Source organism: Mesoplodon bidens (assembly GCF_964165515.1).
Source record: "Mesoplodon bidens genome assembly, chromosome: 10".
Lineage (NCBI taxonomy): Eukaryota > Metazoa > Chordata > Mammalia > Artiodactyla > Ziphiidae > Mesoplodon > Mesoplodon bidens.
In genome coordinates, this window is record NC_138172.1 from 8,891,679 (window position 1) to 8,911,196 (window position 19,518).

The 19,518-nt window shown below is 43.8% G+C and overlaps 1 pseudogene across 1 annotated transcript; it reads right to left on the reverse strand.

Moving 5' to 3' along the window:
- Nucleotides 1-17,694: 17,694 nt before the first annotated feature.
- LOC308623609 (eukaryotic translation initiation factor 4E-like) lies at nucleotides 17,695-18,348 on the reverse strand (annotated as a pseudogene). Its single transcript has one exon. The product of its transcript is annotated as a eukaryotic translation initiation factor 4E-like (transcript).
- Between the last annotated feature and the right edge of the window lie 1,170 nt (nucleotides 18,349-19,518).

Consider the following 19,518-nt stretch of genomic DNA (forward strand, 5'->3'; position numbering starts at 1 on the left):
GATCATATGGTTCTTCTCCTTCAATTTGTTAATATGGTGTATCACATTGAATGATTTGCGTATATTGAAGAATGCTTGCATTCCTGGGATAAACCCCACTTGATCATGGTGTATGATCCTTTTAATGTGCTACTGGATTCTGTTTACTAGTATTCTGTTGAAGATCTTTGCATCTTTGTTCATCAGTGATATTGGCCTGTAGTTTTCTTCTTTTGTGACATCTTTGTCTGGTTTTGGTATCGGGGTGATGGTGGCCTCGTAGAACGAGTTTGGGAGTGTTCCTCCCTCTGCTATATTTTGGAAGAGTTTGAGAAGGATAGGTGTTAGCTCTTCTCTAAATGTTTGATAGAATTCGCCTGTGAAGCCATCTGGTCCTGGGCTTTTGTTTGTTGGAAGATTTTTAATCACAGTTTCAGTTTCAGTGCTTGTGATTGGTCTATTCATATTTTCTATTTCTTCCTGGTTCAGTCTCGGAAGGTTGTGCATTTCTAAGAATTTGTCCATTTCTTCCAGGTTGTCCATTTTCTTGGCGTATAGTTGCTTGTAGTAATCTCTCATGATCCATTGTATTTCTGCAGTGTCAGTTGTTACTTCTCCTTTTTCATTTCTAATTCTATTGATTTGAGTCTTCTCCCTTTTATTCTTGATGAGTCTGGCTAATGGTTTATCAATTTTGTTTATCTTCTCAAGGAGCCAGCTTTTAGTTTTACTGATCTTTGCTGTCCTTTCCTTCATTTCTTTTTCATTTATTTCTCATCTGATCTTTATGATTTCTTTCCTTCTGCTAACTCTGGGGGCATTTTTGTTCTTCTTTCTCTAATTGCTTTAGGTGTAAGGTTAGGTTGTTTATTTGAAATGTTTCTTGTTTCTTAAGGTAGGATTGTATTGCTATAAAGTTCCCTCTTAGGGGGGGCTTCCCTGGTGGCGCAGTGGTTGAGAGTCCGCCTGCAGATGCAGGGGACATGGGTTCGTGCCCCGGTCCGGGAGGATCCCACATGCCGCGGAGCGGCTAGGCCCGTGAGCCATGGCTGCTGAGCCTGTGCGTCCGGAGCCTGCGCTCCGCAAGGGGAGAGGCCACAACAGTAAGAGGCCCGAGTAACGCAAAAAAAAAAAAAAAAAAAAAAAAAAAATCATCTGAAAGTTCCCTCTTAGAACTGCTTTTGCTGCATCCCATAGGTTTTGGGTCATTGTGTTTTCATTGTCATTTGTTTCTAGATATTTTTTTAATTTCCTCTTTGATCCCTTCAGTGAGATCACTGTTACCTCCCACTGGTGCAGGGCCCGTCCCTATTCTTTTGTCTCTGTTTTTTCTTTTTTCTTTTTCCCTACTCAGGTACGTGGGGAGTTTCTTGCGATTTGGGAGGTCTGAGGTCTTCTTCCAGCGTTCAGTAGGTGTTCTGTAGGAGTTGTTCCACATGTAGATGTATTTCTGATGTATTTGTGGGGAAGAAGATGATCTCCACATCTTACTCGTCCGCCATCTTGAAGCTCTCTCCCATTTTACTTAGTTTTATAGGGTAGTTTTCTACCCTTTGATACAAGGGGAAACGAGAGCAGCAGCAGTAAGACTTGATTATTGATACTCTCTTTGTACTTTCTTAATGAGCCTTCTTGGCTTCTACTCTGTATCTTCCCAGGTTCAGAGGGCCACAGCATTTGCTCCTGCCAGGTTCCATACTCAACACACGATCTATACTCATTCCTGATTAAAGGTTTGACACAGAACCATGTGGAGTGTTCTTTAAGAGTTAGCCCTTTAAAGTAGATCCACATCTACAAGGTGAATGTGCCTCATGGGATCAAATATTCATCTCAGTAGCTTAAGATGCATCTTAACGTATATGCATCAGCTATGGACTGAATTGTGTCCCCCTAAACGTCGTATGTTGAAGCCCTAACCCACAAATGATGTTACTTGGAGGTGAGGCCTTTGAGAGGTAATCAGGGTTAGATGAGGTGATGAGGGTGGGGCCCTGATCAGATAGGATTCGTGTCCTTACAAGAAGAGATATCAGAAAGCTTGCTTTCTCTGCCCATCATGTAAGGACACAGTGCTAGGAAGGGACTGCCAGCCGGGAAGGGAGCTCTCCCATGGAACTGACCATGCTGGCTCCTTGATCTTGGACTTCCAGCCTCTAGAACTGCAAGAAAATAAATTTCTGTTGTTAAAGTCACCCGTTTTGTTTTGTTTTGTTTTGTCATGGCATCCTGAGATAAGATAGCATCTTACGTATCTGTGAACCAAAACATAGCATAATAAAGGCAGCTTGCCAGCCTTAGGTGAGACTATTTGTAATAGACACAGGGTGTAGGCAAGTCTCACTTCAGGCCCTCTGAGCCCTCAAATAATTTTCCCACGCTGAGCCTTTGTGTCTTCACTTCAGCCTTTGTAGTTCGTTCCTTTGGGATTCTAGCAACTGTCTTTTCGGTCAGCTTGTTTTCTTTTAATATTTAAAATTGAAAAATAATACATGTACGGTCATACTTCCGTGTCCTAGGGAGATTGGTCCTAAGAGCCCCATGGATACCAGAATCCACAGATGCTCAAGCCCCATATATGAAATGGCATAATGTTTGCATATAACCTACACATATCCTCCTGTGCACTTTAAATTCTCTCTAGATTACTTACAATATCTAATACAATGTAAATGTTATGTGAATAGTCATAAATACGATGTAGATGCTATGTAAATAGTTGCTTGTGTTAGGCAAGTTTTACTTTTCGGAAGTTTCTGGAATTTTTTCCCCCAAATATTTTCAATCTGTGGTTGGTTGAATTCTCAGATGTACACCCCTTGGATATGGAACCATTGGATACAGAGGGCCGACTTTACATGGTTATCAAACAAACAACAATAACCACACATCACATAGGGTAGCTGGTGAAAAAGTCTCCTCTCTCTGTACAGATCCTAAGACCTCCAGTTTCCTCTACAGAATTAATCATGGATGTCAGTGTCTTTAGATATTTTTTCAGATATTATATGCATACATAAGCATATTTGTATATACCCTCCTTTTTTTAAACACACAAGTATGCATACTATTTATATTCACTTTTCTGTGTCTTGCTGGTAGTGTTAAGACATGCAGAAACTCCTGGTTGATTAACCCATTGAGTCTCCAACATTTATCAGGAGAGTCGCTCCTCTTATTAGAGGGTCACCTCAATCTAAGGAGGTACAGGGGGACAAAAGAAAGCTGAAAATGAAGGTAACGGATGTCAAATAAAACATTCAGAGGCTTCCTGAGGTTTGGCCGACTTGACCTAAGTAAATACTTAGAAATTCTATGGTAATCTTATCACATTCACATGACTGATGCTTTCTTATCTCTCAATTCTCACTTTTGATATCACGTTCTCCGAGAAGCCTCCTGTGATTACTCTTCCTAAAATAGCTTCTCCCACTTCTCCTAACCAGAGGATTAGGACAGCTTTCCGTGTAGCCTCATTCATAATTTCCTTCCATTTTGAGGATGAGAAACAAGAATGATTTTTGCATCTTACAAATGTAAAATTAGTTTATATTGGAATATACTCTTTCAAACTATCACCTTTCCTCAGCAGCAGAGATTTTAGTATTTGTAACCTTCTAAGTTCAGTATCATGCCAACTAGACCCTGAGATCAGTAGAGATGGTGGCTCGCTCTTACGTGTTTTTATATCTCCAGTGCCTAGCCAGGGTCTCAGTAAATCTCTTTCGAATAAAGAATAATGTCAATCTCTGCTGAATCTACAAGGTTTGCATCAAGCCAGAGTGGCCTTACCACAGTTTTTGGTTTGTATCCAAAACAAGAACATCTGTGAGTTCTGCCGTGGCTTTCACTAGGGTCAGGAGTGTCCTCCAGTGCGTTGTTGTGCGGTAAGAACCTTGCTGGGGCCTCCATCTGTCCCTCTCTGGACAGACCTCAGAGTCCCAGGCATGCTTGCATTTTTATTTTATTCATATGGGAGAGAGAATCACTCTCTGCATCTTCCTCCTTCCAGAAGCCGACTACACTGAAGAGAAATTATGACTTTTATTTTTCCCTATCACAGTATTTTTCTAGTCATGATTTACCCCCTCCATCTAACATCTCTTTTAACTGATTTCAAATTCTTTGAAACCTAGAAGCAATGAAAAAATGATTTTGCCTCACATATTTAATATGACCAATTATTACCTCAGGGGACCCAAAATTCAGATTAAAAAGGGGTATGACTTCTACCTCACCCAAGTTATATTTTGACTGTATTTAAAGAGAAGGCTTTTCAGAAAGTTTTAATTTTTCCTTACTTTTACTGAGCCCTTTAGTAGCTTTGTATACCTTTGAAGTTCTTTATTGACCTTTCACACTATCCATGATTGAGATGATTAAGGACCACCTCCCCCACCACTGAGAAAAGAACTTGAATTTGGACTGTCTCCAAACCTGGTCATCATCTTTGGCATGTGGCCTCTGAGATGGAAAGAGACATATCACAGAATACTTTATCATCTTCCCAAAAAGTCCTGTCTTTAATTTTGGAGGAGTAAACAAATTGAGTGACATGAATTCTGAACTGCTCATCCTATGATATGATCTTAAATTATTCTAACCCTCACTGCTGGAGAGAGACAGTGTATTATTTTAATGATAAAGAGGGCAATAATTGGGAGTCTTAGTCCTTGCAAGAAATGAAGCTATTAAGAAATCACACAGTCAGGGCTTCCCTGGTGGCGCAGTGGTTGAGAATCTGCCTGCCAGTGCAGGGGTCACGGGTTCGAGCCCTGGTCCAGGAAGATCCCACATGCCGTGGAGCAACTAAGCCAGCAAGCCACAGCTACTGAGCCTGCAAGCCACAACCACTGAAGCCCGCATGCCTAGAGTCCATGCTCCGCAACAGAAGCCACCGCATTGAGAAGCCCGTGCACTGCAATGAAGAGTAGACCCCGTCCCTGCAACTAGAGAAAGCCCGCGCAGCACCGAAGACCCAACAAAGCCAAGAAAATAAAATAAATTAATTAAAAAAGAAAAAAGAGACATGATGGAAGAAGAATAAAGAGGCGGAGGAAAGGAGGAAGAGGGGGAGGAGGAAGGAGATGGAGGGAGGGGAGAGAAGCGTGACAGTTGACGTTGTATCTCTACCTGAACACACATTAGACAGAACACTGCTAGCTACTGGAAAGACACCTTATCGCTTTACTCGTTCATACATTGTTCTTTTGTTCATTCACATTTTTTGAAAGAGTTTTTTGAATGAGATCAAAAGGTATGGTGACTCGTGGCTCCCTCCTGTGGCATCTGTTCTTTGACTTCTCATCCTACCAGTTGCCTCTGGCTTTTAAGTCCTGTGATTTATCGTTTCTTGAACAAAGGTTTATGGCGCGCTTACCCTGTGCCAGGTGCTGTTCTGGAGGCTGGGGATGGAACAGTGAACAAAACAAATAAAATTCCCTGGCCTCATGGGGTGGCCTCTCTTTGGCCTTTTTTTTTTTTTTTTTTAATTATTTATTTGTTTTTGGCTGTGTTGGGTCTTCGTTGCTGTGCGTGGGCTTTTCTCTAGTTGCGGTGAGCAGGGGCTACTCTTCGTTGCGGTGCATGGGCTTCTCATTGTGGTGGCTTCTCTTGTTGCGGAGTTGCAGGCTCAGTAGTTGTGGCACACGGGCTTAGTTGCTCCACAGCATGTGGGATCTTCCTGGACCAGGGCTCAAACTCGTGTCCCCTGCATTGGCAGGCAGATTCTTAACCACTGCGCCACTAGGGAAGTCTCTCTGAGCGCTTTGAATCTTAGATTTTCAATGTATTTTGGCATCAGAGTCGCGTTTCAGCATCTCTGACTATTGCTCTATTTTCCTAAGAAGCAATTAAGCCCTAAAAAGTGCTGAAGAATAAATTTACATCTAAGTCACTCTGATTTTGGTTTTCTCCCAAAAAGCCTCATTTATGATCTTCAAGACTCAGAGCCTCCCTGTGGCCTTGGATGTTGATAATAAGCAGGAAATAGCCCTGAGTCCCAAGGCAGAGCCCACAGCTAGCTTAGTGGCTGGTTATTTCTCTAGTGTGAGGTGGGAGTTCTGCTATAATTGGGATGAGGTCCGAGCTTTCTCTTATCTCTTCTGCTCAAGTAGAAAAGAATTTTGTTTTAATTTAAAACGTGCTCAGTTTTCAAAAGACCTTTGAAGATGGGGGCTGAACTAGGACCTGGAGGCCCGTTGTTGACAATGTTGGAGGATCACTGGAGTTGGCGGAGGGAAGGCAGGAGAAGGGTGTGTGTAGGGTAGAAGGCATGTCTCTTAATAAGGAGCAGGATCAGGCCCATGGACACTTCGTAAATATGAGGGAAGCAAACTGCAAGGACCCGAGGTGCCCACCGAAGTCCCTGGCACACCATGAATTTAGAGAACATTTTTCTATTTCCCTTAATGTTTCTCTGCAAATTCCATCTCATTTCTTGCTTTAATGAGGACATCCTTCACGCCTAAACAGAACCCCTACTGTTAAAACCCAAGCCCCTTACCTCCATCACTCTCCTCTGCCAGGACCCCCATAGGAGGGAGTGAAGAGGAGCTTCCAAGTGCTTGGGCTCCAGGGACCGTCAGCCGCCTGCAGGGGACCTCCTTGTTGCTCTGATGGACGGCTCCTGGTCGCCCACATGATGGAGGACATGACTCCCCCCCTCCCTCTCCTATATCTCCACGCTCCCAGATTGTGCCAATATGATGGGTGCACTGACAAAGCAGCTGGATTTATTTCGGCTCCTGGCTATTCTGTACACTTCTGCCGGGCAGTGTGCTGGCCACTGACCTAGGTGAATAAAGCGGCATCTAGTCTGTGGCTTAGTGCAAGACAGAAACCTGCCTCGCCATATGGTAACTATTACCCCAGAAGAGCGTATAAGTTGCAACGGCAGGATGGAAGGAAGAGCAGTTAATCCCCCTGGAAGATGCAGAGCGAGGTCTAGCAAGGAGATGGCATTTGAATTAGGAAACTAAGGATGCGTGGGTTTGCCAGGGATACAGGGAAGGTGCTGTTCCAGATCGAGACAACATGGACAGATGCTCAGAGGTGCCTGACATCCAGGAGTAGCCATGAGTCCAGGAGCCAGTGTAGCATCTCCGTATGGTTGGGGCCAATAAGGGAGAGTTTGAAGTATAGATTTGAGTGCCATGCTGTGGAGTGGCATTGGATTTGGTATTGAATGGGAAATCAGAGGTTTTTAAGCAGGTGAGATTCCAGTTTTAGAAACACCTCTCTGTTAGGAATGTGGAGGGCAACTGTAAAAGACAGAAAATTAGAGACAGGGACCCCAGCTGTGAGATCATTGCAACAATGCAGGTGAGCAGTGATGTGGACCTGGGCTAAGGTTGTATCTCTACTCTGAACCTCTCTCCTGAATTCCGGCCTTTTATCCAACTGCCTATTTGATGTCTTTGCTCAAATATCTAATAAACATCTCAAACTCTGCATGTCCAAGACAGAACTACTGATCTTCCCTTCTCCAAGCCTGCTCCATTTCTAGCCTTCCCCATCTCCATCGATGGGTGCTCCATCCTTCCAGTCGCACAAGAAAAAACCTAAGAGTTGCCCTTGATTTTTCTGTTTCATACCCCCGTTTAACCAATCATAAAATCCCATCACCTTTACCTTCATTGCCATCTCTACTGCTATGATCCTGGTCTAAGCCCCCATAATATTTTGCTTGCATTATTGCAATAATGTCTCCCTCCTTAAGTCTTTGTTCTTTCAAATCCTTGCTCAGACTTCATCTTCTCAGGGAGGTCTACCCTGCCCCCCATAACTAACACTGAAATCTGGCTTTACTCAGTGCAGCCCATCCGTTTACCCACTTACTGTCCATTTACTGTGTTTTTCATAGCACTCATCCCAATTATATAGAATGTTACTTAATTTCCTTTGGTTATTTATTGTCTCTTTCTGTAGTCAAAGGTAGCATCACAAGGGTAGGGTTCTTGGTCTATTTGCTCACTACTGGATCTCACATCCCCTAGGAAAAAGCCTGGCACAAAATAGGGACACAAGACATATTAGGTGATTAAACGGATGGGAAGTTTGCTGGAAAGAATGGAAGATGTAGCTTAGCAGAATAGAAATTAGAGCTCATGGCATTGTATTGCCCTTGAGGGTGGAGAGAGGAAAAGAGTCAAGAGTGATTCTGGGTTCCTTAACTTGGGCTGATGCCTTTACCTGATAAGGGGAAGGCAGGAGAAGAAAAGTATCTGGGGGAAATTAATGAGTTCTACTTGGGTCATGCTGAGTCTGAATGCTTGTGAAATAGCCCAGTTCAGATACTTGGCATATGGGTTTTGCTCAACAGAGAGGTCAGGCTGGAATTAAAGTTTTTTTTATAGGCATCAGCTATAGAGTGGATGAGATTCCCTGGGGAGAGGGAACCAAATGAAAGGGGGAAAATATCAATAGGTGGAAAGATGCTAGGAGACAAATACCTTTATTTTGGGGATGCATCCAGGGTGAGCCAGCATGTGGTAGTTGATATTCTTGGGTGCAAATTTGGTGTCCTTGGCATACTTGGACACCTCTTAGGAAGCTGGAGAAAGAGGTAGATGTATGAAGAGGCAAAGAGTGAGCTGATCAGAGCACCTTTTGTCACACAGTCTTGGGTGAGTCTGTGTGATGCTTAGGTTGTTTCCTAGGCTCCTGTGTCCTCCAGCCATCCTTGCCCCAACTTCCTGAATCCTGTCTACAGCATCTATCCCAAGTTGGGGTGATGTTCGCATCAAGATGGCAGACAGCAGAGCCCTAGCTTAGAGCATTAAGAGCTCCAGCAATTGTTTTCTTCACTGAGTTGTCAGAAAGGCAATCCTGCCTATATATGCCTCTCACATTCCATGATCCATTAGAGACAATTTGCTACAAGGCTTCAGATTCCAATTTTGCAGAACAGTCAGAGATCACTTAACTGAATTTTGCCTGTGTACAAGAGCTGATGATGCTTGCTTCTCCAAATGACTCTTTAAGGAAATTCAAACAAAAAGCCATTTTCTTTTCTCTGCTCTTTTCATTTTCTGAAACTTCTCAGGGAAAGGCAACAAATGGATATGCAAGAATCTATATGAGCCTGAAAACCAATGCTGATTGGGAGGATGGGGAGTTTGGGCTTACACTGAATAGTCAGAAATGCTGAAAGTCAGGGACCCTGATAAATGACGGCATTTGTATCTTAATGCTGTCCATCCATCGGGGCAGCTATTGTTAAACTGGTCATGCCCACACAAATCTGTGAGGACCTTTAGAAAAGGAGGTTAACATGTGAAAGTCAAAGAAAATATGGGGTGTGTTTCCTTTCAGCTGAGAGAGGCTTTTCTCCACTGGATAGCTTTTACCTTCAGGGCAGGTCCTCCTAACCTTTGTGGGCTAAATGAGCCATGTCTTTGGGTCTTCCTCTTCTCTAGTGTCTCCTTTAGGCACTAGGGCTGCCAGGGTGCCCTTTGTCTTCCCGGCATAAGCACAGCTGCTGCAGATGGACAGTGTCACGTTCTTGGGTTCTTTCTTGTGATGATAGTGATGATAGAGTCATGACAGTGCTGTTCCTCTTGCTGGTGGTAGTGGGTGTATCTGTTACTTAGTACTACAATAATGCTGCATAACAAAACACTCCAAACTCAGTGGCTTAAAATAACAATCCCGTTGACTTAAAAAATACACAACCTAGCAGTTGAGAATTATGTTTTATTTGGTGGACGTACTAAGGACATAAGCCCCGAAGACAGCCTCTCAGGTAGCTCTGAGAGACAGCTCCGAAGAGGTCAGGGAGGAGCCAGGATATATAGGAGTTAAACAAACAAACAAACAAAACAGATAATAGGAACATCAAAAGATTACTGTTAATTAAAGAAAACCAGGCATCTCAGGTTAATGAATGTAGCACTTTTCTAGTTGGGAAGACACAAGAGTCTGGGCCTATTGATATCATTCCTTTGATATGCAGCTTAACTCTCTTGGCCCAGTATCCTGTTCTTTTCCATCTGGAGTCCCTTAGGGTGCACCTACGCGGGGGTGGGGCTGCAGTGGCTTATGGCCTGGTGACTACAGCATCCTTTGTTCACTGATACGGTAGGTGGCATTCTTTGTCTACAGTCTTTTTTTTTTTTTTTTGCGGTACGCGGGCCTCTCACCGCTGCGGCCTCTCCCGTTGTGGAGCACAGGCTCCGGACGCGCAGGGTCAGCGGCCATGGCTCACGGGCCCAGCCGCTCCGCGGCATGTGGGATCTTCCCGGACCGGGGCACGAACCGGTGTCCCCTGCATCGGCAGGCGGACTCTCAACCACTGCGCCACCAGGGAAGCCCAGCAGCTAAGTTTTATGAACACTTGAGGGTTCATATGTTTGAATCCACAAATGAAGCGAATGAAAGGGACATTGTGCAGTCACCTCGTAATCTCTTATGTCATTTGTCAGCCACTGCAGCAAAATCAAAGCTTTTTCCCATGGCAGTGACTTGTAGAGCCATCCCCGTAAAGTTTTCTCCTTGAGGAATTTTCTGAAGCACAAATTCAGTGGCCATTTCTGAAACTGACCATCCAAGGTTTCTGTAGAGCCGGGGTCAGCAAGCTACAAGCTGAGAGCAAAATCTGTCCTGCCGACCTGTTTCTATAAATAGAGTTTTGCTGGAACACAGCTCTGCTCATTCACTCACATACTGTCCATGGCTGTTGCTCTGCTCCAACAGCAGAGTCGAGTAGTTGCAACAAAGACTTGACAGCCCACAGAGCCTGAAACACTCACTATTTGGCCATTTACAGAAAAAGTTTGCTGACTCCTACTGTAGAGAGTAGACTGGGTACACTGGCATGCACATAAACTGGGGGTACGGGGCAGGAACTCTTCCGGTTGTGATAGGATCCTTCCTGGGGTCTGGGTCTGGAGACCCCAGGTGTGGATGGGGCTTCAGTTATGGCTAGATTCATGGGCTCCAGGATGTCACCAGGACTCTCATTCTCAGCCTCTTGCCTCTGCTTTCTTCTGTATTGGCTTTATTCTTAGGGAGGCTTTCTTTAAGGCATAAAAGATAGCCAACAGCAGATCTGGGCTTACATGGTCTTTAGTTTTTATAACTGCTGACAGAAACAGATTGTCTTTCTCCCAGCGTCCGTTGTAACCCACATCCCAATTCCACAGGACTCTGATTGAGCTGGGTGCCCAACCTGGACCAGTTTCTGTGCTCAGGAGGATAGAAGGATCTGTACTGAGTGAGCATTTGTGTTGTAGATCCATCTTCTACTCATGGAATGGGAAAACAAGGACCATGCATTTGCAGCCCTACCAGCTGGGGGAAGAGGGGTTTCCGATAGGAATCAAAGGGAAACGAAGAACTGTTGGAAAATTTGGAGAGAGCCTAGAATCTAAGAATTCTTGAGAGGCCTATATTTGTCCTCTTTTACCTCTCAGTATGATTTCTTCCAGATGCTGAATTTTCCACCTCTACAACCTGTCCTGCACCTTGCAACCCCTATCTTCTTCTATAACTACTTGGTCTGTGCTGCTCATAATGTCTGTTCTTTCATTGCCTCCAAGTTCAATTAAAGAAGGTTTTTGTATGGTGCAGACTCTACCGTGAGCATGCAGTATTTGAGGGCAAAAATAACTCAGCACAGTATGGCAGAGACAACTTAAAATTTAACGTCAGTCATTACTCCCCAAAAAACATAACCATTCCTCACCATAGTGAATTTTTTTCTAACCCTGTGCCCCTCTAATGCCCCAGCTCACCACCATATTCTTGGTCAATTCTTCCCCTTAAGACTTTTCTTCTCACTAAACTCCAGACTCCAGCATCTCAAAGTTTGTGACGTATTTTGCTCCGACTGGTTTTACTGTCTCTATCCTGCCTCAAAGTAGGCTCCAGAACAATTTCTACCCCCAAAACTTGTTAAGGATCTGTGAGAAACAAAATGTATCCTTCCAAGGTCATCAACTTAACAATAGTAACAAAAGTTTTGAAAATTCTGTGCCATTGTCAGGATGATTGTAGCAGAAGGGAGAAAGGAAAGGGAGGGGACTGGGAAGGATATGATTTGCTTTCACATGCGTATTATTAATGAAAATGCATATTAAAAAGCATTATTATTTGCTTTTAATATGCATTAAAAGCATTTTTAATAAAAATATGCATATTAAAAATGAAAATAGGAATGCATATTATTCTTACATTTAGAAATTGCAGTCTTCATAAATGGCCTTTCCTATAAAGAAAACTTCACTACATTATCAGTAAAGTATATAAGGCTCATGTGGCCAAAATCAGGCATCATTTGCCTTTCTTTTTCATTGAGAAGAACGTCTTAGGCAGTCACTGGTCCAAGAAGGTGGAGATCTGAATCCAGCTCACAATCCAGAGGAGTGTAGGAGGAGCCCATTCTAGATCAGTTGAAGCTCAGGTATCCTGCAGAATGAGAAAAAATGTTTATTGTAATAAGCTATTAAACTTTCATGGATGCTTGTTACACATTATTATTGCAGTTGTAGCTGGGATGCTTGTTACACATTACTATTGCAGTAGTAGCTGACTGATACATTGAGGCTGAGGGTCAAACCCAGTCTGTGCCCACAGCCCTTGCATTTGTCTGTGCCACACCCTCTTCTTGCCTCTAAGGACACTTATTTTTGTCTGAGCATACTGATGCCTTTTTTCTCTTCCTCCTGTGAGACCTTCAGTTCCTGAAGGACAGAAAATTCATTTCTGCCATCTCCCCGCCCACACCTAGCATAAATCTCTGTACCTTATTGCTGTTCTAGACAGATTTTGGATAAATGGTAAATTTGAGGTTCATGGTGGTGATAGCCACAGATGGAAATTATGTCCTAATTATCTGCTGGTAACTAGAAATCACTGGTCTCATGTGGAACCAGATGAGATTTAGAAATGGATTGGCACAAACTCATCTCCCTAATAATGACAGGGCTTAGACCTGCCAGCAGAAATAGTGAGGTGAACCACAGTAATTTTCTTCTAACACTAATGGTCTCCCCATTATCTCACCTTAGTGCATGGTGAAAGGTATTTCTGGGTTCATCTGAAAGGGTTTGTGATTAGAGTAAAAGACTATCACAATGAAAATAGTTTACAGGTAGTGTTCTCTGCTTGCCCAAGAAAGCCATCCTGTCTACTGAGAAAATTGGCGAGTGTTCTTTTCTGTAATGTAACTCTTTTCATTTCCTGGTTTTAGTCAAATAGGTTTCCTTAAAATGGCCAAAAGCATGACATATTGGTATGTAATATGCTGCCGCACCTGTGTTGCTGTATGACTTCTGGTGGGACTTAACTGTTCTAACAAAAATGTTTATCAAACTATAAAAATGGAAATAAAATACAAAAGAGCACCATGGTGCCTTGCTTATTCTTGGAGTAACACACAAAGTATTGAGCAGATCAAGGCAGGAATCTTACAGGTCAAAGAAACTTGGGGGTGGAGTGGCTAAAAAAAAGTCAGCTCACCCAGAACATGGTGTGATGATTCTTAGTTTGATCCTGAAATAACTTTGGCTGTTTTTAGTCAAATGGTAGTAAAAATAGGAAAGGCTATCACAGAACAAAAAGGCTCAAAGTAGGGCTGTGATCATCTCTTGTCAGGTGATACCAAGGAGAACAGATATGGAACTCTCCAGTATGTTCAAACCATCTCTGCCTTGGCAAAACTGAAGGACGTGGCAGGACCTCAGAAAAGAGAGAGGATGAGAAAGTTTTAGCATCTGGCTGAGGTCAAAGAGGAGATTAAATGTGTCTTGGTTATGCCTAGGCTCCTTAGAAAACTTTTGCAGTGACTTCATTTGCAAGAGAACAGGAATGAGGTTTAAAAAATGTCACTTGTGACCCTTTATTGTGACATAAAGCCCTCTCAATCCCCTCAGAGCCTTCCGGCATAGAGCTTGGTTCAAGGTATGAGTTTCTGAGGTAGAGACTGAAGGCGTTTCAAAAAAGCCTACTAGAGCGTTAGAACATCTCAGTGCTGGTCAGCTGGTCTCCCTCCTTGCCGTACTACGGGGCAGTTCATCCAGTGATTCCACGGGAGTCCAGCTTGCGACCTTCAGCCTTGCAGGACCGGAAGTCCACTCCTGTTGCTGATTTATGGGGACATGAATAACAGAGAAATTGAGCCATTCAAATATTACTGCAAATGTACAGACTTATGTGGGGAATTGGAGCAGTCAAGGAGAATACTCATGTTTGCCTAAACCAGGATATCTTAAAATCTCTGACCCATCCGCATTATTCTTTCAACAAATACTCCCTGGGTGCCTGCTGAGTGCTGGCCATGCAGGAGACCATGCTAGAGGCTGTAATTTGTGGTTAACAAAACAGACTGCCCTGTGTCCTTGGGACTCATATCCTAGGAGGTCAGACAAGTCAGTACATAAGATGATTTCAGATAGTGGAAAGACTGTCCAAGTAATTTTAAAAGGATTATAGGAGTGAACAGAGGTGCTACCTGTGATTTTTCGTGGTGTTCCGGTCCCTGGTTCCATTTGTTCCTGAGGACCAGCTGTAACTATTCGTTTGATTACGAGCAGGACCTCTGAATCCCTTTGTTTGCATATGACAGTGCCAGTTGGGTTTCTGTCATTTCCAGTCCGAGTCCTGACTCATGTACTTCATGACTAATAAAGGAAAGTCTGGACTCCTGAGCCTGGCATTGGAGGCCCCTCTCAAGCTGGTCCCTGTTGTCATTTGCAGCCCTAATTCTCACTGTATCCCCCAGAGCACCTTCTACTCCCCCTGACACAGCTAGTCCCCTTCTGCCGTGCCAGCCTTATACAGGAGGACAGAGAAGGTGCTTTGGAACCTTCTACCGGGACCTTTAGTGCTTCCCATTGTCTAGATTTACCCCTTCCCCAATCCCCTGGCCAATGTGTCCATCTGCGAAATATAAATGGTGTTCACGGCCCCGTTTATAACTTCCCTCCTCCAGGAATACGTCAAACGCATCAGCTAAAATGAATCTTCTTGTTGCGCGTTGAGCCTCTGTCAAAGCATTTAATAAAATTTGCCTTGCGATGTAATTACGTACATTATGGGTCTAATTGCACATAGGAATCCCTGAAGAATGGCATCTCTACATTTAAAAACTTTGTACTGTCTTCAGTGCTTGGCAACACAAATTGAATTTGCATCTCTGATATAGAAATACCCTAGAGGTATAAAGTGCTATAAAGAGTTCAGGGTAGTAAAAACAAGAGCAACCCTATTTTTTGTGTTCTCTGTGTCAGGCATTGCATAATGCTTGAGATACAGCATGCAATTCTTGTTTTGGCTAACATAGGGTTAACTTCTCTAACAGGCAAATCCTGGAGTGTCAGTGGGTTAATATAGTGGTTTATTTCTTGCATTTTTGCAAGTCCAGGATTTGAATTTGATGGACAGTTCTCCTCTCCAGAATGACTGAAAGACCAGGTGTCTTGCACTTTCTGGTATGGCAGCAGGTAGAGCTAACGCCATTTGCTGGGTCCTCTGCATCAAGAGGCTTGCTGTGCCTGTGAGTGTGGAGAGCTGCCTGCAGACTCTGGTGGGCCAGGCCTTGAGGTGGTGGGAGTCCCTTCTGCTCAGTGTATTGGTTAGAACTTGATCACATGGTCCCATCTCGGTGCAGAGAGGCCTGGGAAGCAGGGTCCCTGGCTGAGCAGTGCTCCCAGCGTGGCTGTAGTCTGTGGGGAGGGAGCGTGATCCTTGGTGCCCAGCCAGCCGTTTGTGCTGTAATCATTATAACAACCCTATGAGACACGTTCTGTTTTTATTCTCCTCTTATAGGTCAGGAGCTTGGAGAAGAGAGATGAAGTGACTTGTTGAAACTGCCCTGCTAGAAAGTTCAGAACCAGGTTTAGAACCCAGGTCTCTCTGCCTTTCAGAAGCTGCCTTGGCACTGATACATAAGGCAGCATTTCTCTTTGCTGCATCTCCCAGGTTGCGAAAAATGGTTCTCACATCAGTCTCCCGCTATTGAGCATGCTCAGTAAACCTTCCGGCGTCTCTGTCAAAGCATCCCCTTCTGTGTAGGTATTTGTGGTCTCTGAGCATGGCAGGACCCGTTATCCCCTCTGTGGCCAGACCCTGTACCCTTTCTCATCCACCCCTCTGGGTCTGCTGCATCCAGGCCCACAGCGTATGCTCTTGTGGTTTATGCTTGATGGACTGTGATGTCCGACAGCTGTGGATCCACCGCTCAGCAGATGGAGACACGGCTCTGGGGGGAGGTGTGTGTCTCATCTCGGGGGAGGATTTGGTAGAGGGTGTGCAGGGGAAGAGAATGGGAGAAGGAGCCGGTCTTTTTTTTTCTCAGGATGACATGTGTTTCAATCAATATTGAAGAGTAAACATGCATGAAAAAAAATAGACACAGTTCAGCCCATAGCTTGTAATTGCTATTCCAAGAAGGAATGCTGGAACTAGGCTTCACTGTTGGCTCTGAAGTTTCATATAATAAACCATCCGTGGATTTATTATTTTTTCTGAGACTCTCCTCTGGGTCCCCATGTTCCAGTGTTCATTAGTTAAGGTCTAGGCTGACAGTCTCTTTTGGGGAGGTGAAGCATCGGTACACAATGACAGTAGGTGGCTGCTTTTCACCTAAAGGCTCCGCAGCTGTGGGTGGCGCTGGTGACCAGGGAAGGGAAGGGTCTGTGTGCACTGAAGCGGCCAGCAAAGGCTTCCTGGAGGAGGAAGGGCTTGCTTTTCTTTTCTTTTCTTTTCTTTTTTGTCTAAAAGACAATTCACTGTACACATTCTATTTACTGTTTTCTACAGTGTCTTAATATGAATGGGACCGCTTTTCTATTTGAGCCATTTTTTAACCAAAGCAAAATAACCTAAGTGTAACAAAGTGTTAAAATACAGCATAAAGATACAAAAATAGGCATACTGATTCTAATTAGGAATGTAATTATGATGGTACATTTTTTATAATCCACATTATATTTAGGAAATCACACAAACATAGATCACTGATTTGAATGAAATGCATAAGTTTGTAGTAAATCTTTGTAGTTACAAAAAAACCCCCAAAAAACTACCAAAAAATGCACAAAATTAATCTTTTTTCCTCCTTTGTGTCATATTCCTGGATCCTTCACCAGTATTACATGAGGAAAAAAACAAAAGCAAAACAAATGAAAAACTGAAATCAGAATCACTGATGTTATCAAGTAGGGAAACAAATAAATTAAAATCTAGCAGCCATCAGCAAGAGTACAGCACAGACAATGCTGTAAAAAGAAACAAAGACAATTGTTAGAAAACTGCATGCATCATACTCTTTCAAACCAGCAAAATAAGCTCCTGCATACAATGGAACATAAACAGAATCGTTCTCTTGTAAGGTATAGAAATGCAAATTCTTTTCTTTAATATTGTAGATGGGCCAAATGTGTTTGTAATGTTTAATTCTATTAAGCTATTACAGAGTGGGCCAGGAACACATTTATGGATTCTGGGGACGATGTGTACTATACTTCTTTGATTGGGATAGTGGACACTCTAGCCAAAATTAAAAAAAAAAAAATATATATATATATATATATGTATGTATGAACACAGAAGTACAAGACAAAGGCGAATGAGACTTCTCTTATATCTTAGCAACATTTCGATGGAAATCAAATTTAAATGCAGTCCCCTCTGCTTTTGAAGAGGCTTTGGTTCAGCTCCCAAATCTCGATTGCTTGACGCATTCTCATACCAGAACACTCAGAAGGTGTCTTCTTAAACAACAAACCTAGTTTTAGTGGTGGAGCCGCTCTTAGTAGGTGTGTCTACATGGGACTGATAACCAGTCACTATCTTTGGAGGAAGTCCTAACCTTTCCTTGTATACCCTCCCTGTATGTGTAACAGCTTCTCAGTTTCCACATTCAGTAGTCCATATTGCTATTTTTTCACCTTTAGCTCTAACATTAACAACAGCTCCACATATATCATCACTGTAGTCATCAAAAGATTCTCCAATAAGGCACAGCAGCGTCTCTAGCCAAAAGCAATCGAGGTCACTTGGTCTCTGCTGTTGGTTCAATGTAATTAGCCATAGTCCTCCTCGTTTGTTTTTCTCATCTTCCCACATAGGCTCAATACCATCCTTAAAAAGTGAGTAGTCACAGCCAGGCATTAAACTGCTAGACAACTGGATATGGTTGTACAGAGCCCCAAAGTCTTCAACAGTATCACACTTAGAGATCAGCCGAAGGTTTGCTTGCCAAGTTTTGCTTTTATCATTTTTAAAAATCCAGAGTGTCCATCTGTTCTGTAAAGGATGTTTAATATAGTGTTCTGGGTTAGCAACCTCCTGATGAGATTCTGTTTTCTCTTCTTCTGTAGGTGGGGCATTAGGTGTAGGGGTGGTTTCCAGTTCCACAGTCACCATCTTAGATGGATCTCGAAGAGCTTGCTTTGAAGCCAGAGAGGTGGGATGGATTTAAATAGACGGACAAGAAGTGGCAGAGCATTTCTGGCCAAGAGGAAAGAGACAGACGTGTTGGGGCTGAATGAATAGAGGTGCAGTCAGCGTGGGGATGAGACCTGCCCCATTGCATCAGAGGCTGTGGCTGGGGAAGCAGCAGGGGATGGGGGTGGGTTGGGGAGATTGAGAGGGTAAGAGGGGTCAGAGGGCAAAGTATCGTTAGAAGATGACTGGAGAAGTTTCAGTAACCGAGCCAAGGGTCCCACTTGCTACTGTTTCTTCCCAGGAGGGCTTGTTCTTCCTTGACAGGATAGAGGTAGGACCAGGGCACCAGTTAGAAAGCTTGGCTTGGTCAGGCCCTGGTGCACATGGAAGGGGAAGAACTTAAGAAGAGTCATTCATCGTGGGCCCCTGTAACCGTTGTCCTTCTGTGCTTCTCTGCCCTGAACCATCACCACCACCATCACCTCTGCAGATAATGCGTCCCTCCAGTTCCCACTCCTGGGAATGTCCGTGCCTGAGACCAGGTGTGTTAGAGAACATCATTCTTTCCTGCTTTCCCAGAGTTTTCATGCTGTCCTAGGGACAGGTTCTCGAAAAGTGACTAAGCTTGAACCTACGTCAAACCAGCTGGGTGAGTGTAGAGCTTGATTAAATTTGGTTTCACAAAGTGAAAAAATACGCCATGTCTTGCCTTTTAGCATTTTAGGGTTATTGGTGCTGCTTTGATCCTGAGCCATGGTGGCCAATGCTGGGTGTGCATCCCCTCTGTCATCCCTTCAGAGCCCTTTGCTGTTTTGACCACACTGGCTTCCAGGGTGCCTTCCCTCCTGACCCAAGTTTGTTTTCATAGGAAACAGACTCTGAAGCAGGAATTGAGAGCAGGAGGTTCCCTGGGAGGGGTGCATAACCTTGGGCAAGGATTCTTCCCTGGCCAAGGGCAATTCCTGGGCAGGATTGCAGCTGGGGAATGAGATCTTTGAACTTGAAAGGGGAGATGGGGAGTGGGGGGGGTTGTCTGGGCAGGACAGTGCAGCAGCCACTATAGCTCCCAGCAGCCAGCACTTGAGTTCTCTCAGCAGAGAGACAAGAGACCCTCAGGCTGCTGGACCCCCTTTGCCATTTCCTTCAGAA